At 47.3% G+C, this 25,191-nt stretch overlaps 43 non-coding genes across 43 annotated transcripts; 20 read left to right on the top strand and 23 right to left on the bottom strand.

Annotated features, from left to right (window-relative positions):
• The first annotated feature begins 142 nt into the window (after positions 1–142).
• On the top strand, positions 143–214 carry trnad-guc (transfer RNA aspartic acid (anticodon GUC)). Its single transcript has one exon. It is a non-coding gene; the product is annotated as a tRNA-Asp (tRNA).
• A 554-nt stretch (positions 215–768) lies between these two features.
• LOC130078227 (U5 spliceosomal RNA) lies at positions 769–883 on the bottom strand. The gene has a single exon (XR_008805910.1). It is a non-coding gene; the product is annotated as a U5 spliceosomal RNA (small nuclear RNA).
• Positions 884–1,143: 260 nt separating this feature from the next.
• trnad-guc (transfer RNA aspartic acid (anticodon GUC)) lies at positions 1,144–1,215 on the top strand. Its single transcript has one exon. It is a non-coding gene; the product is annotated as a tRNA-Asp (tRNA).
• A 554-nt stretch (positions 1,216–1,769) lies between these two features.
• On the bottom strand, positions 1,770–1,884 carry LOC130102181 (U5 spliceosomal RNA). The gene has a single exon (XR_008809155.1). It is a non-coding gene; the product is annotated as a U5 spliceosomal RNA (small nuclear RNA).
• A 260-nt stretch (positions 1,885–2,144) lies between these two features.
• On the top strand, positions 2,145–2,216 carry trnad-auc (transfer RNA aspartic acid (anticodon AUC)). The gene has a single exon. It is a non-coding gene; the product is annotated as a tRNA-Asp (tRNA).
• Positions 2,217–2,770: 554 nt separating this feature from the next.
• On the bottom strand, positions 2,771–2,885 carry LOC130102132 (U5 spliceosomal RNA). Its single transcript, XR_008809141.1, has one exon. It is a non-coding gene; the product is annotated as a U5 spliceosomal RNA (small nuclear RNA).
• Positions 2,886–3,772: 887 nt separating this feature from the next.
• On the bottom strand, positions 3,773–3,887 carry LOC130102074 (U5 spliceosomal RNA). Its single transcript, XR_008809129.1, has one exon. It is a non-coding gene; the product is annotated as a U5 spliceosomal RNA (small nuclear RNA).
• An 887-nt stretch (positions 3,888–4,774) lies between these two features.
• Positions 4,775–4,889, bottom strand: LOC130102033 (U5 spliceosomal RNA). Its single transcript, XR_008809114.1, has one exon. It is a non-coding gene; the product is annotated as a U5 spliceosomal RNA (small nuclear RNA).
• A 260-nt stretch (positions 4,890–5,149) lies between these two features.
• On the top strand, positions 5,150–5,221 carry trnad-auc (transfer RNA aspartic acid (anticodon AUC)). The gene has a single exon. It is a non-coding gene; the product is annotated as a tRNA-Asp (tRNA).
• A 554-nt stretch (positions 5,222–5,775) lies between these two features.
• LOC130099488 (U5 spliceosomal RNA) lies at positions 5,776–5,890 on the bottom strand. Its single transcript, XR_008808404.1, has one exon. It is a non-coding gene; the product is annotated as a U5 spliceosomal RNA (small nuclear RNA).
• Positions 5,891–6,150: 260 nt separating this feature from the next.
• trnad-guc (transfer RNA aspartic acid (anticodon GUC)) lies at positions 6,151–6,222 on the top strand. The gene has a single exon. It is a non-coding gene; the product is annotated as a tRNA-Asp (tRNA).
• Positions 6,223–6,776: 554 nt separating this feature from the next.
• Positions 6,777–6,891, bottom strand: LOC130078166 (U5 spliceosomal RNA). Its single transcript, XR_008805902.1, has one exon. It is a non-coding gene; the product is annotated as a U5 spliceosomal RNA (small nuclear RNA).
• Positions 6,892–7,151: 260 nt separating this feature from the next.
• Positions 7,152–7,223, top strand: trnad-guc (transfer RNA aspartic acid (anticodon GUC)). Its single transcript has one exon. It is a non-coding gene; the product is annotated as a tRNA-Asp (tRNA).
• A 554-nt stretch (positions 7,224–7,777) lies between these two features.
• Positions 7,778–7,892, bottom strand: LOC130076889 (U5 spliceosomal RNA). Its single transcript, XR_008805698.1, has one exon. It is a non-coding gene; the product is annotated as a U5 spliceosomal RNA (small nuclear RNA).
• Positions 7,893–8,152: 260 nt separating this feature from the next.
• Positions 8,153–8,224, top strand: trnad-guc (transfer RNA aspartic acid (anticodon GUC)). The gene has a single exon. It is a non-coding gene; the product is annotated as a tRNA-Asp (tRNA).
• Positions 8,225–8,778: 554 nt separating this feature from the next.
• Positions 8,779–8,893, bottom strand: LOC130101971 (U5 spliceosomal RNA). The gene has a single exon (XR_008809093.1). It is a non-coding gene; the product is annotated as a U5 spliceosomal RNA (small nuclear RNA).
• A 260-nt stretch (positions 8,894–9,153) lies between these two features.
• Positions 9,154–9,225, top strand: trnad-auc (transfer RNA aspartic acid (anticodon AUC)). Its single transcript has one exon. It is a non-coding gene; the product is annotated as a tRNA-Asp (tRNA).
• Positions 9,226–9,778: 553 nt separating this feature from the next.
• Positions 9,779–9,893, bottom strand: LOC130101914 (U5 spliceosomal RNA). The gene has a single exon (XR_008809076.1). It is a non-coding gene; the product is annotated as a U5 spliceosomal RNA (small nuclear RNA).
• A 260-nt stretch (positions 9,894–10,153) lies between these two features.
• trnad-guc (transfer RNA aspartic acid (anticodon GUC)) lies at positions 10,154–10,225 on the top strand. Its single transcript has one exon. It is a non-coding gene; the product is annotated as a tRNA-Asp (tRNA).
• Positions 10,226–10,779: 554 nt separating this feature from the next.
• LOC130076838 (U5 spliceosomal RNA) lies at positions 10,780–10,894 on the bottom strand. The gene has a single exon (XR_008805695.1). It is a non-coding gene; the product is annotated as a U5 spliceosomal RNA (small nuclear RNA).
• Positions 10,895–11,780: 886 nt separating this feature from the next.
• On the bottom strand, positions 11,781–11,895 carry LOC130077303 (U5 spliceosomal RNA). Its single transcript, XR_008805733.1, has one exon. It is a non-coding gene; the product is annotated as a U5 spliceosomal RNA (small nuclear RNA).
• Positions 11,896–12,155: 260 nt separating this feature from the next.
• trnad-auc (transfer RNA aspartic acid (anticodon AUC)) lies at positions 12,156–12,227 on the top strand. Its single transcript has one exon. It is a non-coding gene; the product is annotated as a tRNA-Asp (tRNA).
• Positions 12,228–12,781: 554 nt separating this feature from the next.
• LOC130101856 (U5 spliceosomal RNA) lies at positions 12,782–12,896 on the bottom strand. Its single transcript, XR_008809063.1, has one exon. It is a non-coding gene; the product is annotated as a U5 spliceosomal RNA (small nuclear RNA).
• Positions 12,897–13,156: 260 nt separating this feature from the next.
• On the top strand, positions 13,157–13,228 carry trnad-guc (transfer RNA aspartic acid (anticodon GUC)). Its single transcript has one exon. It is a non-coding gene; the product is annotated as a tRNA-Asp (tRNA).
• Positions 13,229–13,782: 554 nt separating this feature from the next.
• Positions 13,783–13,897, bottom strand: LOC130078113 (U5 spliceosomal RNA). Its single transcript, XR_008805892.1, has one exon. It is a non-coding gene; the product is annotated as a U5 spliceosomal RNA (small nuclear RNA).
• A 260-nt stretch (positions 13,898–14,157) lies between these two features.
• On the top strand, positions 14,158–14,229 carry trnad-guc (transfer RNA aspartic acid (anticodon GUC)). Its single transcript has one exon. It is a non-coding gene; the product is annotated as a tRNA-Asp (tRNA).
• A 554-nt stretch (positions 14,230–14,783) lies between these two features.
• Positions 14,784–14,898, bottom strand: LOC130095773 (U5 spliceosomal RNA). Its single transcript, XR_008808157.1, has one exon. It is a non-coding gene; the product is annotated as a U5 spliceosomal RNA (small nuclear RNA).
• Positions 14,899–15,158: 260 nt separating this feature from the next.
• Positions 15,159–15,230, top strand: trnad-auc (transfer RNA aspartic acid (anticodon AUC)). The gene has a single exon. It is a non-coding gene; the product is annotated as a tRNA-Asp (tRNA).
• A 554-nt stretch (positions 15,231–15,784) lies between these two features.
• LOC130076794 (U5 spliceosomal RNA) lies at positions 15,785–15,899 on the bottom strand. Its single transcript, XR_008805689.1, has one exon. It is a non-coding gene; the product is annotated as a U5 spliceosomal RNA (small nuclear RNA).
• Positions 15,900–16,159: 260 nt separating this feature from the next.
• Positions 16,160–16,231, top strand: trnad-guc (transfer RNA aspartic acid (anticodon GUC)). Its single transcript has one exon. It is a non-coding gene; the product is annotated as a tRNA-Asp (tRNA).
• Positions 16,232–16,785: 554 nt separating this feature from the next.
• On the bottom strand, positions 16,786–16,900 carry LOC130101730 (U5 spliceosomal RNA). Its single transcript, XR_008809037.1, has one exon. It is a non-coding gene; the product is annotated as a U5 spliceosomal RNA (small nuclear RNA).
• A 260-nt stretch (positions 16,901–17,160) lies between these two features.
• Positions 17,161–17,232, top strand: trnad-auc (transfer RNA aspartic acid (anticodon AUC)). Its single transcript has one exon. It is a non-coding gene; the product is annotated as a tRNA-Asp (tRNA).
• A 554-nt stretch (positions 17,233–17,786) lies between these two features.
• Positions 17,787–17,901, bottom strand: LOC130101674 (U5 spliceosomal RNA). Its single transcript, XR_008809031.1, has one exon. It is a non-coding gene; the product is annotated as a U5 spliceosomal RNA (small nuclear RNA).
• An 887-nt stretch (positions 17,902–18,788) lies between these two features.
• Positions 18,789–18,903, bottom strand: LOC130095712 (U5 spliceosomal RNA). Its single transcript, XR_008808155.1, has one exon. It is a non-coding gene; the product is annotated as a U5 spliceosomal RNA (small nuclear RNA).
• Positions 18,904–19,163: 260 nt separating this feature from the next.
• On the top strand, positions 19,164–19,235 carry trnad-auc (transfer RNA aspartic acid (anticodon AUC)). The gene has a single exon. It is a non-coding gene; the product is annotated as a tRNA-Asp (tRNA).
• A 554-nt stretch (positions 19,236–19,789) lies between these two features.
• Positions 19,790–19,904, bottom strand: LOC130076743 (U5 spliceosomal RNA). Its single transcript, XR_008805685.1, has one exon. It is a non-coding gene; the product is annotated as a U5 spliceosomal RNA (small nuclear RNA).
• Positions 19,905–20,164: 260 nt separating this feature from the next.
• Positions 20,165–20,236, top strand: trnad-guc (transfer RNA aspartic acid (anticodon GUC)). Its single transcript has one exon. It is a non-coding gene; the product is annotated as a tRNA-Asp (tRNA).
• Positions 20,237–20,790: 554 nt separating this feature from the next.
• Positions 20,791–20,905, bottom strand: LOC130101613 (U5 spliceosomal RNA). Its single transcript, XR_008809016.1, has one exon. It is a non-coding gene; the product is annotated as a U5 spliceosomal RNA (small nuclear RNA).
• A 260-nt stretch (positions 20,906–21,165) lies between these two features.
• On the top strand, positions 21,166–21,237 carry trnad-auc (transfer RNA aspartic acid (anticodon AUC)). Its single transcript has one exon. It is a non-coding gene; the product is annotated as a tRNA-Asp (tRNA).
• A 554-nt stretch (positions 21,238–21,791) lies between these two features.
• Positions 21,792–21,906, bottom strand: LOC130101566 (U5 spliceosomal RNA). Its single transcript, XR_008809006.1, has one exon. It is a non-coding gene; the product is annotated as a U5 spliceosomal RNA (small nuclear RNA).
• Positions 21,907–22,166: 260 nt separating this feature from the next.
• On the top strand, positions 22,167–22,238 carry trnad-guc (transfer RNA aspartic acid (anticodon GUC)). The gene has a single exon. It is a non-coding gene; the product is annotated as a tRNA-Asp (tRNA).
• A 554-nt stretch (positions 22,239–22,792) lies between these two features.
• On the bottom strand, positions 22,793–22,907 carry LOC130101508 (U5 spliceosomal RNA). Its single transcript, XR_008809005.1, has one exon. It is a non-coding gene; the product is annotated as a U5 spliceosomal RNA (small nuclear RNA).
• Positions 22,908–23,166: 259 nt separating this feature from the next.
• On the top strand, positions 23,167–23,238 carry trnad-guc (transfer RNA aspartic acid (anticodon GUC)). The gene has a single exon. It is a non-coding gene; the product is annotated as a tRNA-Asp (tRNA).
• The last annotated feature ends 1,953 nt before the right edge of the window (positions 23,239–25,191 follow it).

Raw genomic sequence — 25,191 nt, 5'->3', positions numbered from 1 at the left:
TACAGCCATTTCCATTAGAGGAAGGAGCAAATGTAATAAGAATCTGCCCCATCACCAGATGACCGCATGTCCAGTATTCTTGACTTCTCAACGGTTGAGCATACGGTGCCGTACCGCTCAGGGACACTGCAGTAACCACCAGTCCTCGTTAGTATAGTGGACAGTATCTCCGCCTGTCACGCGGAAGACCGGGGTTCGATTCCCCGACGGGGAGGCTTCTTCTTTATCACGGCCAGACACCTTGTATGAGCTCAAGCTCTGCCGTTGAAACTGCTGATAAAGCCAACCTGCCGTTCAAGACTCACCTGAGGGAGGTTAGCTAATTCCATTTGAAAGATTTTACCTTCAAGAAAGCGCTTGCAATGGGTTTGTAAAAGGTTGTTTTATGCATGTTTGGCCTGAGTTTTTGTGGCATTTCCACTGTTGCATTTCCAGTCTGACCAGCAGGGGCCTTCCGAATGCGTCACCAGTGTGGCCTTCCGAATGCGTCAAAACAGTTAATCAATTTGCAAAGCAATCAGTTGAAAGCTTTGAAAGGCTTTGTTGCTCCCACCACTACCCTTTTGTGATTGGTAAACCTTACAATCATGCTGCTGACCCAAGATTTGAAGTTGTGAACTGGGAAAGTGGTGATGGTTTGACGACCACCCAGCTCCAGACATGGACAAAACGGCCGAACCGTTGGGCCACTCTCGAACGCTGGCCCAACCTGCTGCAGTTCTGCGGAGCAAGCCGCCAAAAGTCCTCTGTTTTTGAACAAACGCATGTAGCTCTGCTGTGAGCAGAGCATCCAAAAATACCAGTAACTCGCAAATGTTCCCCTCCACGGAAATCTTTAGTAAAAGGCGAAAGATTTATGCGTGAATGAAGAGAAATTCGAGCTGTAACCATGAGACGTTGGGACAATGTGCTACCACACACATGCCACCATGCTCAGCAAGGGTAATGTCTGGTGCACGCTCCTCCCACCCAGCTTTTTGTCTTTTTTGTTAAAACAATAATACAGCCATTTCCATTAGAGGAAGGAGCAAATGTAATAAGAATCTGCCCCATCACCAGATGACCGCATGTCCAGTATTCTTGACTTCTCAACGGTTGAGCATACGGTGCCGTACCGCTCAGGGACACTGCAGTAACCACCAGTCCTCGTTAGTATAGTGGACAGTATCTCCGCCTGTCACGCGGAAGACCGGGGTTCGATTCCCCGACGGGGAGGCTTCTTCTTTATCACGGCCAGACACCTTGTATGAGCTCAAGCTCTGCCGTTGAAACTGCTGATAAAGCCAACCTGCCGTTCAAGACTCACCTGAGGGTGGTTAGCTAATTCCATTTGAAAGATTTTACCTTCAAGAAAGCGCTTGCAATGGGTTTGTAAAAGGTTGTTTTATGCATGTTTGGCCTGAGTTTTTGTGGCATTTCCACTGTTGCATTTCCAGTCTGACCAGCAGGGGCCTTCCGAATGCGTCACCAGTGTGGCCTTCCGAATGCGTCAAAACAGTTAATCAATTTGCAAAGCAATCAGTTGAACGCTTTGAAAGGCTTTGTTGCTCCCACCACTACCCTTTTGTGATTGGTAAACCTTACAATCATGCTGCTGACCCAAGATTTGAAGTTGTGACCTGGGAAAGTGGTGATGGTTTGACGACCACCCAGCTCCAGACATGGACAAAACGGCCGAACCGTTGGGCCACTCTCGAACGCTGGCCCAACCTGCTGCAGTTCTGCGGAGCAAGCCGCCAAAAGTCCTCTGTTTTTGAACAAACGCATGTAGCTCTGCTGTGAGCAGAGCATCCAAAAATACCAGTAACTCGCAAATGTTCCCCTCCACGGAAATCTTTAGTAAAAGGCGAAAGATTTATGCGTGAATGAAGAGAAACTCGAGCTGTAACCATGAGACGTTGGGACAATGTGCTACCACACACATGCCACCATGCTCAGCAAGGGTAATGTCTGGTGCACGCTCCTCCCACCCAGCTTTTTGTCTTTTTTGTTAAAACAATAATACAGCCATTTCCATTAGAGGAAGGAGCAAATGTAATAAGAATCTGCCCCATCACCAGATGACCGCATGTCCAGTATTCTTGACTTCTCAACGGTTGAGCATACGGTGGCGTACCGCTCAGGGACACTGCAGTAACCGCCAGTCCTCGTTAGTATAGTGGACAGTATCTCCGCCTATCACGCGGAAGACCGGGGTTCGATTCCCCGACGGGGAGGCTTCTTCTTTATCACGGCCAGACACCTTGTATGAGCTCAAGCTCTGCCGTTGAAACTGCTGATAAAGCCAACCTGCGGTTCAAGACTCACCTGAGGGTGGTTAGCTAATTCCATTTGAAAGATTTTACCTTCAAGAAAGCGCTTGCAATGGGTTTGTAAAAGGTTGTTTTATGCATGTTTGGCCTGAGTTTTTGTGGCATTTCCACTGTTGCATTTCCAGTCTGACCAGCAGGGGCCTTCCGAATGCGTCACCAGTGTGGCCTTCCGAATGCGTCAAAACAGTTAATCAATTTGCAAAGCAATCAGTTGAAAGCTTTGAAAGGCTTTGTTGCTCCCACCACTACCCTTTTGTGATTGGTAAACCTTACAATCATGCTGCTGACCCAAGATTTGAAGTTGTGAACTGGGAAAGTGGTGATGGTTTGACGACCACCCAGCTCCAGACATGGACAAAACGGCCGAACCGTTGGGCCACTCTCGAACGCTGGCCCAACCTGCTGCAGTTCTGCGGAGCAAGCCGCCAAAAGTCCTCTGTTTTTGAACAAACGCATGTAGCTCTGCTGTGAGCAGAGCATCCAAAAATACCAGTAACTCGCAAATGTTCCCCTCCACGGAAATCTTTAGTAAAAGGCGAAAGATTTATGCGTGAATGAAGAGAAACTCGAGCTGTAACCATGAGACGTTGGGACAATGTGCTACCACACACATGCCACCATGCTCAGCAAGGGTAATGTCTGGTGCACGCTCCTCCCACCCAGCTTTTTGTCTTTTTTGTTAAAACAATAATACAGCCATTTCCATTAGAGGAAGGAGCAAATGTAATAAGAATCTGCCCCATCACCAGATGACCGCATGTCCAGTATTCTTGACTTCTCAACGGTTGAGCATACGGTGCCGTACCGCTCAGGGACACTGTAGTAACCACCAGTCCTCGTTAGTATAGTGGACAGTATCTCCGCCTGTCACGCGGAAGACCGGGGTTTCGATTCCCCGACGGGGAGGCTTCTTCTTTATCACGGCCAGACACCTTGTATGAGCTCAAGCTCTGCCGTTGAAACTGCTGATAAAGCCAACCTGCCGTTCAAGACTCACCTGAGGGTGGTTAGCTAATTCCATTTGAAAGATTTTACCTTCAAGAAAGCGCTTGCAATGGGTTTGTAAAAGGTTGTTTTATGCATGTTTGGCCTGAGTTTTTGTGGCATTTCCACTGTTGCATTTCCAGTCTGACCAGCAGGGGCCTTCCGAATGCGTCACCAGTGTGGCCTTCCGAATGCGTCAAAACAGTTAATCAATTTGCAAAGCAATCAGTTGAAAGCTTTGAAAGGCTTTGTTGCTCCCACCACTACCCTTTTGTGATTGGTAAACCTTACAATCATGCTGCTGACCCAAGATTTGAAGTTGTGAACTGGGAAAGTGGTGATGGTTTGACGACCACCCAGCTCCAGACATGGACAAAACGGCCGAACCGTTGGGCCACTCTCGAACGCTGGCCCAACCTGCTGCAGTTCTGCGGAGCAAGCCGCCAAAAGTCCTCTGTTTTTGAACAAACGCATGTAGCTCTGCTGTGAGCAGAGCATCCAAAAATACCAGTAACTCGCAAATGTTCCCCTCCACGGAAATCTTTAGTAAAAGGCGAAAGATTTATGCGTGAATGAAGAGAAACTCGAGCTGTAACCATGAGACGTTGGGACAATGTGCTACCACACACATGCCACCATGCTCAGCAAGGGTAATGTCTGGTGCACGCTCCTCCCACCCAGCTTTTTGTCTTTTTTGTTAAAACAATAATACAGCCATTTCCATTAGAGGAAGGAGCAAATGTAATAAGAATCTGCCCCATCACCAGATGACCGCATGTCCAGTATTCTTGACTTCTCAACGGTTGAGCATACGGTGCCGTACCGCTCAGGGACACTGTAGTAACCACCAGTCCTCGTTAGTATAGTGGACAGTATCTCCGCCTGTCACGCGGAAGACCGGGGTTTCGATTCCCCGACGGGGAGGCTTCTTCTTTATCACGGCCAGACACCTTGTATGAGCTCAAGCTCTGCCGTTGAAACTGCTGATAAAGCCAACCTGCCGTTCAAGACTCACCTGAGGGTGGTTAGCTAATTCCATTTGAAAGATTTTACCTTCAAGAAAGCGCTTGCAATGGGTTTGTAAAAGGTTGTTTTATGCATGTTTGGCCTGAGTTTTTGTGGCATTTCCACTGTTGCATTTCCAGTCTGACCAGCAGGGGCCTTCCGAATGCGTCACCAGTGTGGCCTTCCGAATGCGTCAAAACAGTTAATCAATTTGCAAAGCAATCAGTTGAAAGCTTTGAAAGGCTTTGTTGCTCCCACCACTACCCTTTTGTGATTGGTAAACCTTACAATCATGCTGCTGACCCAAGATTTGAAGTTGTGAACTGGGAAAGTGGTGATGGTTTGACGACCACCCAGCTCCAGACATGGACAAAACGGCCGAACCGTTGGGCCACTCTCGAACGCTGGCCCAACCTGCTGCAGTTCTGCGGAGCAAGCCGCCAAAAGTCCTCTGTTTTTGAACAAACGCATGTAGCTCTGCTGTGAGCAGAGCATCCAAAAATACCAGTAACTCGCAAATGTTCCCCTCCACGGAAATCTTTAGTAAAAGGCGAAAGATTTATGCGTGAATGAAGAGAAACTCGAGCTGTAACCATGAGACGTTGGGACAATGTGCTACCACACACATGCCACCATGCTCAGCAAGGGTAATGTCTGGTGCACGCTCCTCCCACCCAGCTTTTTGTCTTTTTTGTTAAAACAATAATACAGCCATTTCCATTAGAGGAAGGAGCAAATGTAATAAGAATCTGCCCCATCACCAGATGACCGCATGTCCAGTATTCTTGACTTCTCAACGGTTGAGCATACGGTGCCGTACCGCTCAGGGACACTGCAGTAACCGCCAGTCCTCGTTAGTATAGTGGACAGTATCTCCGCCTATCACGCGGAAGACCGGGGTTCGATTCCCCGACGGGGAGGCTTCTTCTTTATCACGGCCAGACACCTTGTATGAGCTCAAGCTCTGCCGTTGAAACTGCTGATAAAGCCAACCTGCGGTTCAAGACTCACCTGAGGGTGGTTAGCTAATTCCATTTGAAAGATTTTACCTTCAAGAAAGCGCTTGCAATGGGTTTGTAAAAGGTTGTTTTATGCATGTTTGGCCTGAGTTTTTGTGGCATTTCCACTGTTGCATTTCCAGTCTGACCAGCAGGGGCCTTCCGAATGCGTCACCAGTGTGGCCTTCCGAATGCGTCAAAACAGTTAATCAATTTGCAAAGCAATCAGTTGAAAGCTTTGAAAGGCTTTGTTGCTCCCACCACTACCCTTTTGTGATTGGTAAACCTTACAATCATGCTGCTGACCCAAGATTTGAAGTTGTGAACTGGGAAAGTGGTGATGGTTTGACGACCACCCAGCTCCAGACATGGACAAAACGGCCGAACCGTTGGGCCACTCTCGAACGCTGGCCCAACCTGCTGCAGTTCTGCGGAGCAAGCCGCCAAAAGTCCTCTGTTTTTGAACAAACGCATGTAGCTCTGCTTTGAGCAGAGCATCCAAAAATACCAGTAACTCGCAAATGTTCCCCTCCACGGAAATCTTTAGTAAAAGGCGAAAGATTTATGCGTGAATGAAGAGAAACTCGAGCTGTAACCATGAGACGTTGGGACAATGTGCTACCACACACATGCCACCATGCTCAGCAAGGGTAATGTCTGGTGCACGCTCCTCCCACCCAGCTTTTTGTCTTTTTTGTTAAAACAATAATACAGCCATTTCCATTAGAGGAAGGAGCAAATGTAATAAGAATCTGCCCCATCACCAGATGACCGCATGTCCAGTATTCTTGACTTCTCAACGGTTGAGCATACGGTGCTGTACCGCTCAGGGACACTGCAGTAACCACCAGTCCTCGTTAGTATAGTGGACAGTATCTCCGCCTGTCACGCGGAAGACCGGGGTTCGATTCCCCGACGGGGAGGCTTCTTCTTTATCACGGCCAGACACCTTGTATGAGCTCAAGCTCTGCCGTTGAAACTGCTGATAAAGCCAACCTGCCGTTCAAGACTCACCTGAGGGAGGTTAGCTAATTCCATTTGAAAGATTTTACCTTCAAGAAAGCGCTTGCAATGGGTTTGTAAAAGGTTGTTTTATGCATGTTTGGCCTGAGTTTTTGTGGCATTTCCACTGTTGCATTTCCAGTCTGACCAGCAGGGGCCTTCCGAATGCGTCACCAGTGTGGCCTTCCGAATGCGTCAAAACAGTTAATCAATTTGCAAAGCAATCAGTTGAAAGCTTTGAAAGGCTTTGTTGCTCCCACCACTACCCTTTTGTGATTGGTAAACCTTACAATCATGCTGCTGACCCAAGATTTGAAGTTGTGAACTGGGAAAGTGGTGATGGTTTGACGACCACCCAGCTCCAGACATGGACAAAACGGCCGAACCGTTGGGCCACTCTCGAACGCTGGCCCAACCTGCTGCAGTTCTGCGGAGCAAGCCGCCAAAAGTCCTCTGTTTTTGAACAAACGCATGTAGCTCTGCTGTGAGCAGAGCATCCAAAAATACCAGTAACTCGCAAATGTTCCCCTCCACGGAAATCTTTAGTAAAAGGCGAAAGATTTATGCGTGAATGAAGAGAAATTCGAGCTGTAACCATGAGACGTTGGGACAATGTGCTACCACACACATGCCACCATGCTCAGCAAGGGTAATGTCTGGTGCACGCTCCTCCCACCCAGCTTTTTGTCTTTTTTGTTAAAACAATAATACAGCCATTTCCATTAGAGGAAGGAGCAAATGTAATAAGAATCTGCCCCATCACCAGATGACCGCATGTCCAGTATTCTTGACTTCTCAACGGTTGAGCATACGGTGCCGTACCGCTCAGGGACACTGCAGTACCCACTAGTCCTCGTTAGTATAGTGGACAGTATCTCCGCCTGTCACGCGGAAGACCGGGGTTCGATTCCCCGACGGGGAGGCTTCTTCTTTATCACGGCCAGACACCTTGTATGAGCTCAAGCTCTGCCGTTGAAACTGCTGATAAAGCCAACCTGCCGTTCAAGACTCACCTGAGGGTGGTTAGCTAATTCCATTTGAAAGATTTTACCTTCAAGAAAGCGCTTGCAATGGGTTTGTAAAAGGTTGTTTTATGCATGTTTGGCCTGAGTTTTTGTGGCATTTCCACTGTTGCATTTCCAGTCTGACCAGCAGGGGCCTTCCGAATGCGTCACCAGTGTGGCCTTCCGAATGCGTCAAAACAGTTAATCAATTTGCAAAGCAATCAGTTGAAAGCTTTGAAAGGCTTTGTTGCTCCCACCACTACCCTTTTGTGATTGGTAAACCTTACAATCATGCTGCTGACCCAAGATTTGAAGTTGTGAACTGGGAAAGTGGTGATGGTTTGACGACCACCCAGCTCCAGACATGGACAAAACGGCCGAACCGTTGGGCCACTCTCGAACGCTGGCCCAACCTGCTGCAGTTCTGCGGAGCAAGCCGCCAAAAGTCCTCTGTTTTTGAACAAACGCATGTAGCTCTGCTGTGAGCAGAGCATCCAAAAATACCAGTAACTCGCAAATGTTCCCCTCCACGGAAATCTTTAGTAAAAGGCGAAAAATTTATGCGTGAATGAAGAGAAACTCGAGCTGTAACCATGAGACGTTGGGACAATGTGCTACCACACACATGCCACCATGCTCAGCAAGGGTAATGTCTGGTGCACGCTCCTCCCACCCAGCTTTTTGTCTTTTTTGTTAAAACAATAATACAGCCATTTCCATTAGAGGAAGGAGCAAATGTAATAAGAATCTGCCCCATCACCAGATGACCGCATGTCCAGTATTCTTGACTTCTCAACGGTTGAGCATACGGTGCCGTACCGCTCAGGGACACTGCAGTAACCACCAGTCCTCGTTAGTATAGTGGACAGTATCTCCGCCTGTCACGCGGAAGACCGGGGTTCGATTCCCCGACGGGGAGGCTTCTTCTTTATCATGGCCAGACACCTTGTATGAGCTCAAGCTCTGCCGTTGAAACTGCTGATAAAGCCAACCTGCCGTTCAAGACTCACCTGAGGGTGGTTAGCTAATTTCATTTGAAAGATTTTACCTTCAAGAAAGCGCTTGCAATGGGTTTGTAAAAGGTTGTTTTATGCATGTTTGGCCTGAGTTTTTGTGGCATTTCCACTGTTGCATTTCCAGTCTGACCAGCAGGGGCCTTCCGAATGCGTCACCAGTGTGGCCTTCCGAATGCGTCAAAACAGTTAATCAATTTGCAAAGCAATCAGTTGAAAGCTTTGAAAGGCTTTGTTGCTCCCACCACTACCCTTTTGTGATTGGTAAACCTTACAATCATGCTGCTGACCCAAGATTTGAAGTTGTGACCTGGGAAAGTGGTGATGGTTTGACGACCACCCAGCTCCAGACATGGACAAAACGGCCGAACCGTTGGGCCACTCTCGAACGCTGGCCCAACCTGCTGCAGTTCTGCGGAGCAAGCCGCCAAAAGTCCTCTGTTTTTGAACAAACGCATGTAGCTCTGCTGTGAGCAGAGCATCCAAAAATACCAGTAACTCGCAAATGTTCCCCTCCACGGAAATCTTTAGTAAAAGGCGAAAGATTTATGCGTGAATGAAGAGAAACTCGAGCTGTAACCATGAGACGTTGGGACAATGTGCTACCACACACATGCCACCATGCTCAGCAAGGGTAATGTCTGGTGCACGCTCCTCCCACCCAGCTTTTTGTCTTTTTTGTTAAAACAATAATACAGCCATTTCCATTAGAGGAAGGAGCAAATGTAATAAGAATCTGCCCCATCACCAGATGACCGCATGTCCAGTATTCTTGACTTCTCAACGGTTGAGCATACGGTGCCGTACCGCTCAGGGACACTGCAGTAACCGCCAGTCCTCGTTAGTATAGTGGACAGTATCTCCGCCTATCACGCGGAAGACCGGGGTTCGATTCCCCGACGGGGAGGCTTCTTCTTTATCACGGCCAGACACCTTGTATGAGCTCAAGCTCTGCCGTTGAAACTGCTGATAAAGCCAACCTGCCGTTCAAGACTCACCTGAGGGTGGTTAGCTAATTCCATTTGAAAGATTTTACCTTCAAGAAAGCGCTTGCAATGGGTTTGTAAAAGGTTGTTTTATGCATGTTTGGCCTGAGTTTTTGTGGCATTTCCACTGTTGCATATCCAGTCTGACCAGCAGGGGCCTTCCGAATGCGTCACCAGTGTGGCCTTCCGAATGCGTCAAAACAGTTAATCAATTTGCAAAGCAATCAGTTGAAAGCTTTGAAAGGCTTTGTTGCTCCCACCACTACCCTTTTGTGATTGGTAAACCTTACAATCATGCTGCTGACCCAAGATTTGAAGTTGTGAACTGGGAAAGTGGTGATGGTTTGACGACCACCCAGCTCCAGACATGGACAAAACGGCCGAACCGTTGGGCCACTCTCGAACGCTGGCCCAACCTGCTGCAGTTCTGCAGAGCAAGCCGCCAAAGTCCTCTGTTTTTGAACAAACGCATGTAGCTCTGCTGTGAGCAGAGCATCCAAAAATACCAGTAACTCGCAAATGTTCCCCTCCACGGAAATCTTTAGTAAAAGGCGAAAGATTTATGCGTGAATGAAGAGAAACTCGAGCTGTAACCATGAGACGTTGGGACAATGTGCTACCACACACATGCCACCATGCTCAGCAAGGGTAATGTCTGGTGCACGCTCCTCCCACCCAGCTTTTTGTCTTTTTTGTTAAAACAATAATACAGCCATTTCCATTAGAGGAAGGAGCAAATGTAATAAGAATCTGCCCCATCACCAGATGACCGCATGTCCAGTATTCTTGACTTCTCAACGGTTGAGCATACGGTGCCGTACCGCTCAGGGACACTGCAGTAACCACCAGTCCTCGTTAGTATAGTGGACAGTATCTCCGCCTGTCACGCGGAAGACCGGGGTTCGATTCCCCGACGGGGAGGCTTCTTCTTTATCACGGCCAGACACCTTGTATGAGCTCAAGCTCTGCCGTTGAAACTGCTGATAAAGCCAACCTGCCGTTCAAGACTCACCTGAGGGAGGTTAGCTAATTCCATTTGAAAGATTTTACCTTCAAGAAAGCGCTTGCAATGGGTTTGTAAAAGGTTGTTTTATGCATGTTTGGCCTGAGTTTTTGTGGCATTTCCACTGTTGCATTTCCAGTCTGACCAGCAGGGGCCTTCCGAATGCGTCACCAGTGTGGCCTTCCGAATGCGTCAAAACAGTTAATCAATTTGCAAAGCAATCAGTTGAAAGCTTTGAAAGGCTTTGTTGCTCCCACCACTACCCTTTTGTGATTGGTAAACCTTACAATCATGCTGCTGACCCAAGATTTGAAGTTGTGAACTGGGAAAGTGGTGATGGTTTGACGACCACCCAGCTCCAGACATGGACAAAACGGCCGAACCGTTGGGCCACTCTCGAACGCTGGCCCAACCTGCTGCAGTTCTGCGGAGCAAGCCGCCAAAAGTCCTCTGTTTTTGAACAAACGCATGTAGCTCTGCTGTGAGCAGAGCATCCAAAAATACCAGTAACTCGCAAATGTTCCCCTCCACGGAAATCTTTAGTAAAAGGCGAAAAATTTATGCGTGAATGAAGAGAAACTCGAGCTGTAACCATGAGACGTTGGGACAATGTGCTACCACACACATGCCACCATGCTCAGCAAGGGTAATGTCTGGTGCACGCTCCTCCCACCCAGCTTTTTGTCTTTTTTGTTAAAACAATAATACAGCCATTTCCATTAGAGGAAGGAGCAAATGTAATAAGAATCTGCCCCATCACCAGATGACCGCATGTCCAGTATTCTTGACTTCTCAACGGTTGAGCATACGGTGCCGTACCGCTCAGGGACACTGCAGTAACCACCAGTCCTCGTTAGTATAGTGGACAGTATCTCCGCCTGTCACGCGTAAGACCGGGGTTCGATTCCCCGACGGGGAGGCTTCTTCTTTATCATGGCCAGACACCTTGTATGAGCTCAAGCTCTGCCGTTGAAACTGCTGATAAAGCCAACCTGCCGTTCAAGACTCACCTGAGGGTGGTTAGCTAATTTCATTTGAAAGATTTTACCTTCAAGAAAGCGCTTGCAATGGGTTTGTAAAAGGTTGTTTTATGCATGTTTGGCCTGAGTTTTTGTGGCATTTCCACTGTTGCATTTCCAGTCTGACCAGCAGGGGCCTTCCGAATGCGTCACCAGTGTGGCCTTCCGAATGCGTCAAAACAGTTAATCAATTTGCAAAGCAATCAGTTGAAAGCTTTGAAAGGCTTTGTTGCTCCCACCACTACCCTTTTGTGATTGGTAAACCTTACAATCATGCTGCTGACCCAAGATTTGAAGTTGTGACCTGGGAAAGTGGTGATGGTTTGACGACCACCCAGCTCCAGACATGGACAAAACGGCCGAACCGTTGGGCCACTCTCGAACGCTGGCCCAACCTGCTGCAGTTCTGCGGAGCAAGCCGCCAAAAGTCCTCTGTTTTTGAACAAACGCATGTAGCTCTGCTGTGAGAAGAGCATCCAAAAATACCAGTAACTCGCAAATGTTCCCCTCCACGGAAATCTTTAGTAAAAGGCGAAAGATTTATGCGTGAATGAAGAGAAACTCGAGCTGTAACCATGAGACGTTGGGACAATGTGCTACCACACACATGCCACCATGCTCAGCAAGGGTAATGTCTGGTGCACGCTCCTCCCACCCAGCTTTTTGTCTTTTTTGTTAAAACAATAATACAGCCATTTCCATTAGAGGAAGGAGCAAATGTAATAAGAATCTGCCCCATCACCAGATGACCGCATGTCCAGTATTCTTGACTTCTCAACGGTTGAGCATACGGTGCCGTACCGCTCAGGGACACTGCAGTAACCGCCAGTCCTCGTTAGTATAGTGGACAGTATCTCCGCCTATCACGCGGAAGACCGGGGTTCGATTCCCCGACGGGGAGGCTTCTTCTTTATCACGGCCAGACACCTTGTATGAGCTCAAGCTCTGCCGTTGAAACTGCTGATAAAGCCAACCTGCCGTTCAAGACTCACCTGAGGGTGGTTAGCTAATTCCATTTGAAAGATTTTACCTTCAAGAAAGCGCTTGCAATGGGTTTGTAAAAGGTTGTTTTATGCATGTTTGGCCTGAGTTTTTGTGGCATTTCCACTGTTGCATATCCAGTCTGACCAGCAGGGGCCTTCCGAATGCGTCACCAGTGTGGCCTTCCGAATGCGTCAAAACAGTTAATCAATTTGCAAAGCAATCAGTTGAAAGCTTTGAAAGGCTTTGTTGCTCCCACCACTACCCTTTTGTGATTGGTAAACCTTACAATCATGCTGCTGACCCAAGATTTGAAGTTGTGAACTGGGAAAGTGGTGATGGTTTGACGACCACCCAGCTCCAGACATGGACAAAACGGCCGAACCGTTGGGCCACTCTCGAACGCTGGCCCAACCTGCTGCAGTTCTGCGGAGCAAGCCGCCAAAAGTCCTCTGTTTTTGAACAAACGCATGTAGCTCTGCTGTGAGCAGAGCATCCAAAAATACCAGTAACTCGCAAATGTTCCCCTCCACGGAAATCTTTAGTAAAAGGCGAAAGATTTATGCGTGAATGAAGAGAAACTCGAGCTGTAACCATGAGACGTTGGGACAATGTGCTACCACACACATGCCACCATGCTCAGCAAGGGTAATGTCTGGTGCACGCTCCTCCCACCCAGCTTTTTGTCTTTTTTGTTAAAACAATAATACAGCCATTTCCATTAGAGGAAGGAGCAAATGTAATAAGAATCTGCCCCATCACCAGATGACCGCATGTCCAGTATTCTTGACTTCTCAACGGTTGAGCATACGGTGCCGTACCGCTCAGGGACACTGCAGTAACCACCAGTCCTCGTTAGTATAGTGGACAGTATCTCCGCCTGTCACGCGGAAGACCGGGGTTCGATTCCCCGACGGGGAGGCTTCTTCTTTATCACGGCCAGACACCTTGTATGAGCTCAAGCTCTGCCGTTGAAACTGCTGATAAAGCCAACCTGCCGTTCAAGACTCACCTGAGGGAGGTTAGCTAATTCCATTTGAAAGATTTTACCTTCAAGAAAGCGCTTGCAATGGGTTTGTAAAAGGTTGTTTTATGCATGTTTGGCCTGAGTTTTTGTGGCATTTCCACTGTTGCATTTCCAGTCTGACCAGCAGGGGCCTTCCGAATGCGTCACCAGTGTGGCCTTCCGAATGCGTCAAAACAGTTAATCAATTTGCAAAGCAATCAGTTGAAAGCTTTGAAAGGCTTTGTTGCTCCCACCACTACCCTTTTGTGATTGGTAAACCTTACAATCATGCTGCTGACCCAAGATTTGAAGTTGTGAACTGGGAAAGTGGTGATGGTTTGACGACCACCCAGCTCCAGACATGGACAAAACGGCCGAACCGTTGGGCCACTCTCGAACGCTGGCCCAACCTGCTGCAGTTCTGCGGAGCAAGCCGCCAAAAGTCCTCTGTTTTTGAACAAACGCATGTAGCTCTGCTGTGAGCAGAGCATCCAAAAATACCAGTAACTCGCAAATGTTCCCCTCCACGGAAATCTTTAGTAAAAGGCGAAAGATTTATGCGTGAATGAAGAGAAATTCGAGCTGTAACCATGAGACGTTGGGACAATGTGCTACCACACACATGCCACCATGCTCAGCAAGGGTAATGTCTGGTGCACGCTCCTCCCACCCAGCTTTTTGTCTTTTTTGTTAAAACAATAATACAGCCATTTCCATTAGAGGAAGGAGCAAATGTAATAAGAATCTGCCCCATCACCAGATGACCGCATGTCCAGTATTCTTGACTTCTCAACGGTTGAGCATACGGTGCCGTACCGCTCAGGGACACTGCAGTAACCACCAGTCCTCGTTAGTATAGTGGACAGTATCTCCGCCTGTCACGCGGAAGACCGGGGTTCGATTCCCCGACGGGGAGGCTTCTTCTTTATCACGGCCAGACACCTTGTATGAGCTCAAGCTCTGCCGTTGAAACTGCTGATAAAGCCAACCTGCCGTTCAAGACTCACCTGAGGGTGATTAGCTAATTCCATTTGAAAGATTTTACCTTCAAGAAAGCGCTTGCAATGGGTTTGTAAAAGGTTGTTTTATGCATGTTTGGCCTGAGTTTTTGTGGCATTTCCACTGTTGCATTTCCAGTCTGACCAGCAGGGGCCTTCCGAATGCGTCACCAGTGTGGCCTTCCGAATGCGTCAAAACAGTTAATCAATTTGCAAAGCAATCAGTTGAAAGCTTTGAAAGGCTTTGTTGCTCCCACCACTACCCTTTTGTGATTGGTAAACCTTACAATCATGCTGCTGACCCAAGATTTGAAGTTGTGAACTGGGAAAGTGGTGATGGTTTGACGACCACCCAGCTCCAGACATGGACAAAACGGCCGAACCGTTGGGCCACTCTCGAACGCTGGCCCAACCTGCTGCAGTTCTGCGGAGCAAGCCGCCAAAAGTCCTCTGTTTTTGAACAAACGCATGTAGCTCTGCTGTGAACAGAGCATCCAAAAATACCAGTAACTCGCAAATGTTCCCCTCCACGGAAATCTTTAGTAAAAGGCGAAAGATTTATGCGTGAATGAAGAGAAACTCGAGCTGTAACCATGAGACGTTGGGACAATGTGCTACCACACACATGCCACCATGCTCAGCAAGGGTAATGTCTGGTGCACGCTCCTCCCACCCAGCTTTTTGTCTTTTTTGTTAAAACAATAATACAGCCATTTCCATTAGAGGAAGGAGCAAATGTAATAAGAATCTGCCCCATCACCAGATGACCGCATGTCCAGTATTCTTGACTTCTCAACGGTTGAGCATACGGTGCCGTACCGCTCAGGGACACTGCAGTAACCGCCAGTCCTCGTTAGTATAGTGGACAGTATCTCCGCCTATCACGCGGAAGACCGGGGTTCGATTCCCCGACGGGGAGGCTTCTTCTTTATCACGGCCAGACACCTTGTATGAGCTCAAGCTCTGCCGTTGAAACTGCTGATAAAGCCAACCTGCGGTTCAAGACTCACCTGAGGGTGGTTAGCTAATTCCATTTGAAAGATTTTACCTTCAAGAAAGCGCTTGCAATGGGTTTGTAAAAGGTTGTTTTATGCATGTTTGGCCTGAGTTTTTGTGGCATTTCCACTGTTGCATTTCCAGTCTGACCAGCAGGGGCCTTCCGAATGCGTCACCAGTGTGGCCTTCCGAATGCGTCAAAACAGTTAATCAATTTGCAAAGCAATCAGTTGAAAGCTTTGAAAGGCTTTGTTGCTCCCACCACTACCCTTTTGTGATTGGTAAACCTTACAATCATGCTGCTGACCCAAGATTTGAAGTTGTGAACTGGGAAAGTGGTGATGGTTTGACGACCACCCAGCTCCAGACATGGACAAAACGGCCGAACCGTTGGGCCACTCTCGAACGCTGGCCCAACCTGCTGCAGTTCTGCGGAGCAAGCCGCCAAAAGTCCTCTGTTTTTGAACAAACGCATGTAGCTCTGCTGTGAGCAGAGCATCCAAAAATACCAGTAACTCGCAAATGTTCCCCTCCACGGAAATCTTTAGTAAAAGGCGAAAAATTTATGCGTGAATGAAGAGAAACTCGAGCTGTAACCATGAGACGTTGGGACAATGTGCTACCACACACATGCCACCATGCTCAGCAAGGGTAATGTCTGGTGCACGCTCATCCCACCCAGCTTTTTGTCTTTTTTGTTAAAACAATAATACAGCCATTTCCATTAGAGGAAGGAGCAAATGTAATAAGAATCTGCCCCATCACCAGATGACCGCATGTCCAGTATTCTTGACTTCTCAACGGTTGAGCATACGGTGCCGTACCGCTCAGGGACACTGCAGTAACCACCAGTCCTCGTTAGTATAGTGGACAGTATCTCCGCCTGTCACGCGGAAGACCGGGGTTCGATTCCCCGACGGGGAGGCTTCTTCTTTATCATGGCCAGACACCTTGTATGAGCTCAAGCTCTGCCGTTGAAACTGCTGATAAAGCCAACCTGCCGTTCAAGACTCACCTGAGGGTGGTTAGCTAATTCCATTTGAAAGATTTTACCTTCAAGAAAGCGCTTGCAATGGGTTTGTAAAAGGTTGTTTTATGCATGTTTGGCCTGAGTTTTTGTGGCATTTCCACTGTTGCATTTCCAGTCTGACCAGCAGGGGCCTTCCGAATGCGTCACCAGTGTGGCCTTCCGAATGCGTCAAAACAGTTAATCAATTTGCAAAGCAATCAGTTGAAAGCTTTGAAAGGCTTTGTTGCTCCCACCACTACCCTTTTGTGATTGGTAAACCTTACAATCATGCTGCTGACCCAAGATTTGAAGTTGTGACCTGGGAAAGTGGTGATGGTTTGACGACCACCCAGCTCCAGACATGGACAAAACGGCCGAACCGTTGGGCCACTCTCGAACGCTGGCCCAACCTGCTGCAGTTCTGCGGAGCAAGCCGCCAAAAGTCCTCTGTTTTTGAACAAACGCATGTAGCTCTGCTGTGAGCAGAGCATCCAAAAATACCAGTAACTCGCAAATGTTCCCCTCCACGGAAATCTTTAGTAAAAGGCGAAAGATTTATGCGTGAATGAAGAGAAACTCGAGCTGTAACCATGAGACGTTGGGACAATGTGCTACCACACACATGCCACCATGCTCAGCAAGGGTAATGTCTGGTGCACGCTCCTCCCACCCAGCTTTTTGTCTTTTTTGTTAAAACAATAATACAGCCATTTCCATTAGAGGAAGGAGCAAATGTAATAAGAATCTGCCCCATCACCAGATGACCGCATGTCCAGTATTCTTGACTTCTCAACGGTTGAGCATACGGTGCCGTACCGCTCAGGGACACTGCAGTAACCGCCAGTCCTCGTTAGTATAGTGGACAGTATCTCCGCCTATCACGCGGAAGACCGGGGTTCGATTCCCCGACGGGGAGGCTTCTTCTTTATCACGGCCAGACACCTTGTATGAGCTCAAGCTCTGCCGTTGAAACTGCTGATAAAGCCAACCTGCCGTTCAAGACTCACCTGAGGGTGGTTAGCTAATTCCATTTGAAAGATTTTACCTTCAAGAAAGCGCTTGCAATGGGTTTGTAAAAGGTTGTTTTATGCATGTTTGGCCTGAGTTTTTGTGGCATTTCCACTGTTGCATATCCAGTCTGACCAGCAGGTGCCTTCCGAATGCGTCACCAGTGTGGCCTTCCGAATGCGTCAAAACAGTTAATCAATTTGCAAAGCAATCAGTTGAAAGCTTTGAAAGGCTTTGTTGCTCCCACCACTACCCTTTTGTGATTGGTAAACCTTACAATCATGCTGCTGACCCAAGATTTGAAGTTGTGACCTGGGAAAGTGGTGATGGTTTGACGACCACCCAGCTCCAGACATGGACAAAACGGCCGAACCGTTGGGCCACTCTCGAACGCTGGCCCAACCTGCTGCAGTTCTGCGGAGCAAGCCGCCAAAAGTCCTCTGTTTTTGAACAAACGCATGTAGCTCTGCTGTGAGCAGAGCATCCAAAAATACCAGTAACTCGCAAATGTTCCCCTCCACGGAAATCTTTAGTAAAAGGCGAAAGATTTATGCGTGAATGAAGAGAAACTCGAGCTGTAACCATGAGACGTTGGGACAATGTGCTACCACACACATGCCACCATGCTCAGCAAGGGTAATGTCTGGTGCACGCTCCTCCCACCCAGCTTTTTGTCTTTTTTGTTAAAACAATAATACAGCCATTTCCATTAGAGGAAGGAGCAAATGTAATAAGAATCTGCCCCATCACCAGATGACCGCATGTCCAGTATTCTTGACTTCTCAACGGTTGAGCATACGGTGCCGTACCGCTCAGGGACACTGCAGTAACCACCAGTCCTCGTTAGTATAGTGGACAGTATCTCCGCCTGTCACGCGTAAGACCGGGGTTTCGATTCCCCGACGGGGAGGCTTCTTCTTTATCACGGCCAGACACCTTGTATGAGCTCAAGCTCTGCCGTTGAAACTGCTGATAAAGCCAACCTGCCGTTCAAGACTCACCTGAGGGTGATTAGCTAATTCCATTTGAAAGATTTTACCTTCAAGAAAGCGCTTGCAATGGGTTTGTAAAAGGTTGTTTTATGCATGTTTGGCCTGAGTTTTTGTGGCATTTCCACTGTTGCATTTCCAGTCTGACCAGCAGGGGCCTTCCGAATGCGTCACCAGTGTGGCCTTCCGAATGCGTCAAAACAGTTAATCAATTTGCAAAGCAATCAGTTGAAAGCTTTGAAAGGCTTTGTTGCTCCCACCACTACCCTTTTGTGATTGGTAAACCTTACAATCATGCTGCTGACCCAAGATTTGAAGTTGTGAACTGGGAAAGTGGTGATGGTTTGACGACCACCCAGCTCCAGACATGGACAAAACGGCCGAACCGTTGGGCCACTCTCGAACGCTGGCCCAACCTGCTGCAGTTCTGCGGAGCAAGCCGCCAAAAGTCCTCTGTTTTTGAACAAACGCATGTAGCTCTGCTGTGAACAGAGCATCCAAAAATACCAGTAACTCGCAAATGTTCCCCTCCACGGAAATCTTTAGTAAAAGGCGAAAGATTTATGCGTGAATGAAGAGAAACTCGAGCTGTAACCATGAGACGTTGGGACAATGTGCTACCACACACATGCCACCATGCTCAGCAAGGGTAATGTCTGGTGCACGCTCCTCCCACCCAGCTTTTTGTCTTTTTTGTTAAAACAATAATACAGCCATTTCCATTAGAGGAAGGAGCAAATGTAATAAGAATCTGCCCCATCACCAGATGACCGCATGTCCAGTATTCTTGACTTCTCAACGGTTGAGCATACGGTGCCGTACCGCTCAGGGACACTGCAGTAACCGCCAGTCCTCGTTAGTATAGTGGACAGTATCTCCGCCTATCACGCGGAAGACCGGGGTTCGATTCCCCGACGGGGAGGCTTCTTCTTTATCACGGCCAGACACCTTGTATGAGCTCAAGCTCTGCCGTTGAAACTGCTGATAAAGCCAACCTGCGGTTCAAGACTCACCTGAGGGTGGTTAGCTAATTCCATTTGAAAGATTTTACCTTCAAGAAAGCGCTTGCAATGGGTTTGTAAAAGGTTGTTTTATGCATGTTTGGCCTGAGTTTTTGTGGCATTTCCACTGTTGCATTTCCAGTCTGACCAGCAGGGGCCTTCCGAATGCGTCACCAGTGTGGCCTTCCGAATGCGTCAAAACAGTTAATCAATTTGCAAAGCAATCAGTTGAAAGCTTTGAAAGGCTTTGTTGCTCCCACCACTACCCTTTTGTGATTGGTAAACCTTACAATCATGCTGCTGACCCAAGATTTGAAGTTGTGAACTGGGAAAGTGGTGATGGTTTGACGACCACCCAGCTCCAGACATGGACAAAACGGCCGAACCGTTGGGCCACTCTCGAACGCTGGCCCAACCTGCTGCAGTTCTGCGGAGCAAGCCGCCAAAAGTCCTCTGTTTTTGAACAAACGCATGTAGCTCTGCTGTGAGCAGAGCATCCAAAAATACCAGTAACTCGCAAATGTTCCCCTCCACGGAAATCTTTAGTAAAAGGCGAAAAATTTATGCGTGAATGAAGAGAAACTCGAGCTGTAACCATGAGACGTTGGGACAATGTGCTACCACACACATGCCACCATGCTCAGCAAGGGTAATGTCTGGTGCACGCTCCTCCCACCCAGCTTTTTGTCTTTTTTGTTAAAACAATAATACAGCCATTTCCATTAGAGGAAGGAGCAAATGTAATAAGAATCTGCCCCATCACCAGATGACCGCATGTCCAGTATTCTTGACTTCTCAACGGTTGAGCATACGGTGCCGTACCGCTCAGGGACACTGCAGTAACCACCAGTCCTCGTTAGTATAGTGGACAGTATCTCCGCCTGTCACGCGGAAGACCGGGGTTCGATTCCCCGACGGGGAGGCTTCTTCTTTATCATGGCCAGACACCTTGTATGAGCTCAAGCTCTGCCGTTGAAACTGCTGATAAAGCCAACCTGCCGTTCAAGACTCACCTGAGGGTGGTTAGCTAATTCCATTTGAAAGATTTTACCTTCAAGAAAGCGCTTGCAATGGGTTTGTAAAAGGTTGTTTTATGCATGTTTGGCCTGAGTTTTTGTGGCATTTCCACTGTTGCATTTCCAGTCTGACCAGCAGGGGCCTTCCGAATGCGTCACCAGTGTGGCCTTCCGAATGCGTCAAAACAGTTAATCAATTTGCAAAGCAATCAGTTGAAAGCTTTGAAAGGCTTTGTTGCTCCCACCACTACCCTTTTGTGATTGGTAAACCTTACAATCATGCTGCTGACCCAAGATTTGAAGTTGTGACCTGGGAAAGTGGTGATGGTTTGACGACCACCCAGCTCCAGACATGGACAAAACGGCCGAACCGTTGGGCCACTCTCGAACGCTGGCCCAACCTGCTGCAGTTCTGCGGAGCAAGCCGCCAAAAGTCCTCTGTTTTTGAACAAACGCATGTAGCTCTGCTGTGAGCAGAGCATCCAAAAATACCAGTAACTCGCAAATGTTCCCCTCCACGGAAATCTTTAGTAAAAGGCGAAAGATTTATGCGTGAATGAAGAGAAACTCGAGCTGTAACCATGAGACGTTGGGACAATGTGCTACCACACACATGCCACCATGCTCAGCAAGGGTAATGTCTGGTGCACGCTCCTCCCACCCAGCTTTTTGTCTTTTTTGTTAAAACAATAATACAGCCATTTCCATTAGAGGAAGGAGCAAATGTAATAAGAATCTGCCCCATCACCAGATGACCGCATGTCCAGTATTCTTGACTTCTCAACGGTTGAGCATACGGTGCCGTACCGCTCAGGGACACTGCAGTAACCGCCAGTCCTCGTTAGTATAGTGGACAGTATCTCCGCCTATCACGCGGAAGACCGGGGTTCGATTCCCCGACGGGGAGGCTTCTTCTTTATCACGGCCAGACACCTTGTATGAGCTCAAGCTCTGCCGTTGAAACTGCTGATAAAGCCAACCTGCCGTTCAAGACTCACCTGAGGGTGGTTAGCTAATTCCATTTGAAAGATTTTACCTTCAAGAAAGCGCTTGCAATGGGTTTGTAAAAGGTTGTTTTATGCATGTTTGGCCTGAGTTTTTGTGGCATTTCCACTGTTGCATATCCAGTCTGACCAGCAGGGGCCTTCCGAATGCGTCACCAGTGTGGCCTTCCGAATGCGTCAAAACAGTTAATCAATTTGCAAAGCAATCAGTTGAAAGCTTTGAAAGGCTTTGTTGCTCCCACCACTACCCTTTTGTGATTGGTAAACCTTACAATCATGCTGCTGACCCAAGATTTGAAGTTGTGAACTGGGAAAGTGGTGATGGTTTGACGACCACCCAGCTCCAGACATGTACAAAACGGCCGAACCGTTGGGCCACTCTCGAACGCTGGCCCAACCTGCTGCAGTTCTGCGGAGCAAGCCGCCAAAAGTCCTCTGTTTTTGAACAAACGCATGTAGCTCTGCTGTGAGCAGAGCATCCAAAAATACCAGTAACTCGCAAATGTTCCCCTCCACGGAAATCTTTAGTAAAAGGCGAAAGATTTATGCGTGAATGAAGAGAAACTCGAGCTGTAACCATGAGACGTTGGGACAATGTGCTACCACACACATGCCACCATGCTCAGCAAGGGTAATGTCTGGTGCACGCTCCTCCCACCCAGCTTTTTGTCTTTTTTGTTAAAACAATAATACAGCCATTTCCATTAGAGGAAGGAGCAAATGTAATAAGAATCTGCCCCATCACCAGATGACCGCATGTCCAGTATTCTTGACTTCTCAACGGTTGAGCATACGGTGCCGTACCGCTCAGGGACACTGCAGTAACCACCAGTCCTCGTTAGTATAGTGGACAGTATCTCCGCCTGTCACGCGGAAGACCGGGGTTCGATTCCCCGACGGGGAGGCTTCTTCTTTATCACGGCCAGACACCTTGTATGAGCTCAAGCTCTGCCGTTGAAACTGCTGATAAAGCCAACCTGCCGTTCAAGACTCACCTGAGGGTGGTTAGCTAATTCCATTTGAAAGATTTTACCTTCAAGAAAGCGCTTGCAATGGGTTTGTAAAAGGTTGTTTTATGCATGTTTGGCCTGAGTTTTTGTGGCATTTCCACTGTTGCATTTCCAGTCTGACCAGCAGGGGCCTTCCGAATGCGTCACCAGTGTGGCCTTCCGAATGCGTCAAAACAGTTAATCAATTTGCAAAGCAATCAGTTGAAAGCTTTGAAAGGCTTTGTTGCTCCCACCACTACCCTTTTGTGATTGGTAAACCTTACAATCATGCTGCTGACCCAAGATTTGAAGTTGTGAACTGGGAAAGTGGTGATGGTTTGACGACCACCCAGCTCCAGACATGGACAAAACGGCCGAACCGTTGGGCCACTCTCGAACGCTGGCCCAACATGCTGCAGTTCTGCGGAGCTAGCCGCCAAAAGTCCTCTGTTTTTGAACAAACGCATGTAGCTCTGCTGTGAGCAGAGCATCCAAAAATACCAGTAACTCGCAAATGTTCCCCTCCACGGAAATCTTTAGTAAAAGGCGAAAGATTTATGCGTGAATGAAGAGAAACTCGAGCTGTAATCATGAGACGTTGGGACAATGTGCTACCACACACATGCCACCATGCTCAGCAAGGGTAATGTCTGGTGCACGCTCCTCCCACCCAGCTTTTTGTCTTTTTTGTTAAAACAATAATACAGCCATTTCCATTAGAGGAAGAGCAAATGTAATAAGAATCTGCCCCATCACCAGATGACCCCATGTCCAGTATTCTTGACTTCTCAACGGTTGAGCATACGGTGCTGTACCGCTCAGGGACACTGCAGTAACCACCAGTCCTCGTTAGTATAGTGGACAGTATCTCCGCCTGTCACGCGGAAGACCGGGGTTCGATTCCCCGACGGGGAGGCTTCTTCTTTATCACGGCCAGACACCTTGTATGAGCTCAAGCTAGGGCTGGGCGATTAATCGCACGATATTGTTATGCGCATCTAATCAGTAAAGCCGGTTCCTTGATTAGTAGTAAATCACCTTCACCTGCTTTCAGATGGACGATATGATGCAGATATGACTCTATGAGTGTTAAATTAACACTCAAGAGTGTTAAAGGTAATGAGGTAATTAAGTGATTAATTTAGTGCTCATTGAGCATTATTGAAGACACCTGATGTTAAAGGTTCTCTAAGCGATCCTGGGTGACGTCACTTCTTGTTGACGTTTAAAGTATTGTCAAACAAAACGGAGGCTAGCTAGACCCTCCCTCCTCCTCATCCGCACACTAACCCCCCAAACACCACCCCCACACCCTTCTTGTCGGTCATTGGCTGGAACAGTTTGTTATGTTTCGCAGAGCGGGTCGCCGCAGTTTGTTTTTGTTGCTGTTTGTGGAGCCTGGGCTATCTACAGAGATCGCGTTTCTTTACAGTGTGTTCAGGGGACAGGCAGCCAGCGGTAAGTGAGGAGATGTTTGCTGTATGTGACAAAAAATGTTTTGGCCTAAAAAACGCGCGACATCGCTTAGAGCACCTTTAACAAGCAGAATCACTGAAGGAGAAAATCTAAAATTGTATGCCACCGTTATGGCGATCAGTGTTTGCTTTAGTTGGGCTCTTGATCCTTATACTTTAAGTTTAAATTTTGTTTGTCTGCTGTTATTGATTTATAACAGTTAAATGAACAAAGAAAAGTTTGATCTGATAGTGTTGGTTATGTTTTGACATGATCATGCTGTGATCTGAAAAATGAAACTCATTCAGATGATCTGGTTTAACTTGATAGCACCAGTTTAGTGATTCTACAGCATATGATAATTGTATTTTTCTTATAATCCAAAACATTTAATAAAAATTGTTCTGTTCAAATAACTTTCATATGCATTTATTTAGAAACACAGTCATCAATAATCAGCCTGTGAATCTCAACCGTGGTGACAATAATAATCCTTGTTGCCACCAATCACAACTCATTAATGGCTCCCATCATGCATTGCGGTATGAATAAATTATGATCTGATTTGTCTATGTAATTTACTTTTTCTAATTTAATATTCTCCTCGTCACCATTGTTGAGATGCATTGACTGAATCTTGATATCTGTGTATGCCTAAAAGAAAGTTTTTTTTATTTTTTTACAACCTTTAAGAAATCCTTTATATTATATCTCAAATTTTGGATATATACGCAGAATCTCAATTATGCTGTAACCAACAGCATAAATCACAAACAATTAGTTCAAATGATGAAAGTCATAATATAACCAACACTATTAGATCCCTTTTTTTTTCTTTGTTCATCTGACAGTTATAACTCAGATACAACAGCCGAACAAAATCTAAAGTTAATAATCTAAGGGTCAAGAGCCCAACTAAAGCAAACACTCATCTCCATAATGGTGACCTGAAATTCCGGTTTTCTCCTTCAGTGATTCTGCTTTAGGTGTCTTCAATAATGCTCAATCATCACTCAATTAATCACTTAAATATCTCATTAACTTTAACACTCTTGAGTGTGGACTCATACACTCCCAGGTGTGTTCATTTAACACTGAGTTTTTGCTGTGTACAAAGAGCCGTAGTTAACTGACAAGCTGAGCCATATCGCATTAAATATCGTTGGCGATATGTCCTCGATTTTAACGCGATTTGGCTCAGCTTGTCAGTTAACTACGGCTCATTGTAGTAAATGCCGCTCCATCTGAAAGCAGGTGAAGGTGATTTACTACTAATCAAGGAACCGGCTTTACTGATTAGATGCGCATAACAATATCGTGCGATTAATCGCCCAGCCCTAGCTCAAGCTCTGCCGTTGAAACTGCTGATAAAGCCAACCTGCCGTTCAAGACTCACCTGAGGGTGGTTAGCTA

The sequence above is a fragment of the Rhinichthys klamathensis genome, unplaced genomic scaffold, assembly GCF_029890125.1.
Source record: "Rhinichthys klamathensis goyatoka isolate OS25496 unplaced genomic scaffold, OSU_Roscu_1.1 h1tg000001l_1, whole genome shotgun sequence".
Lineage (NCBI taxonomy): Eukaryota > Metazoa > Chordata > Actinopteri > Cypriniformes > Leuciscidae > Rhinichthys > Rhinichthys klamathensis.
This window is presented reverse-complemented; position numbering and strand designations above follow the sequence as displayed.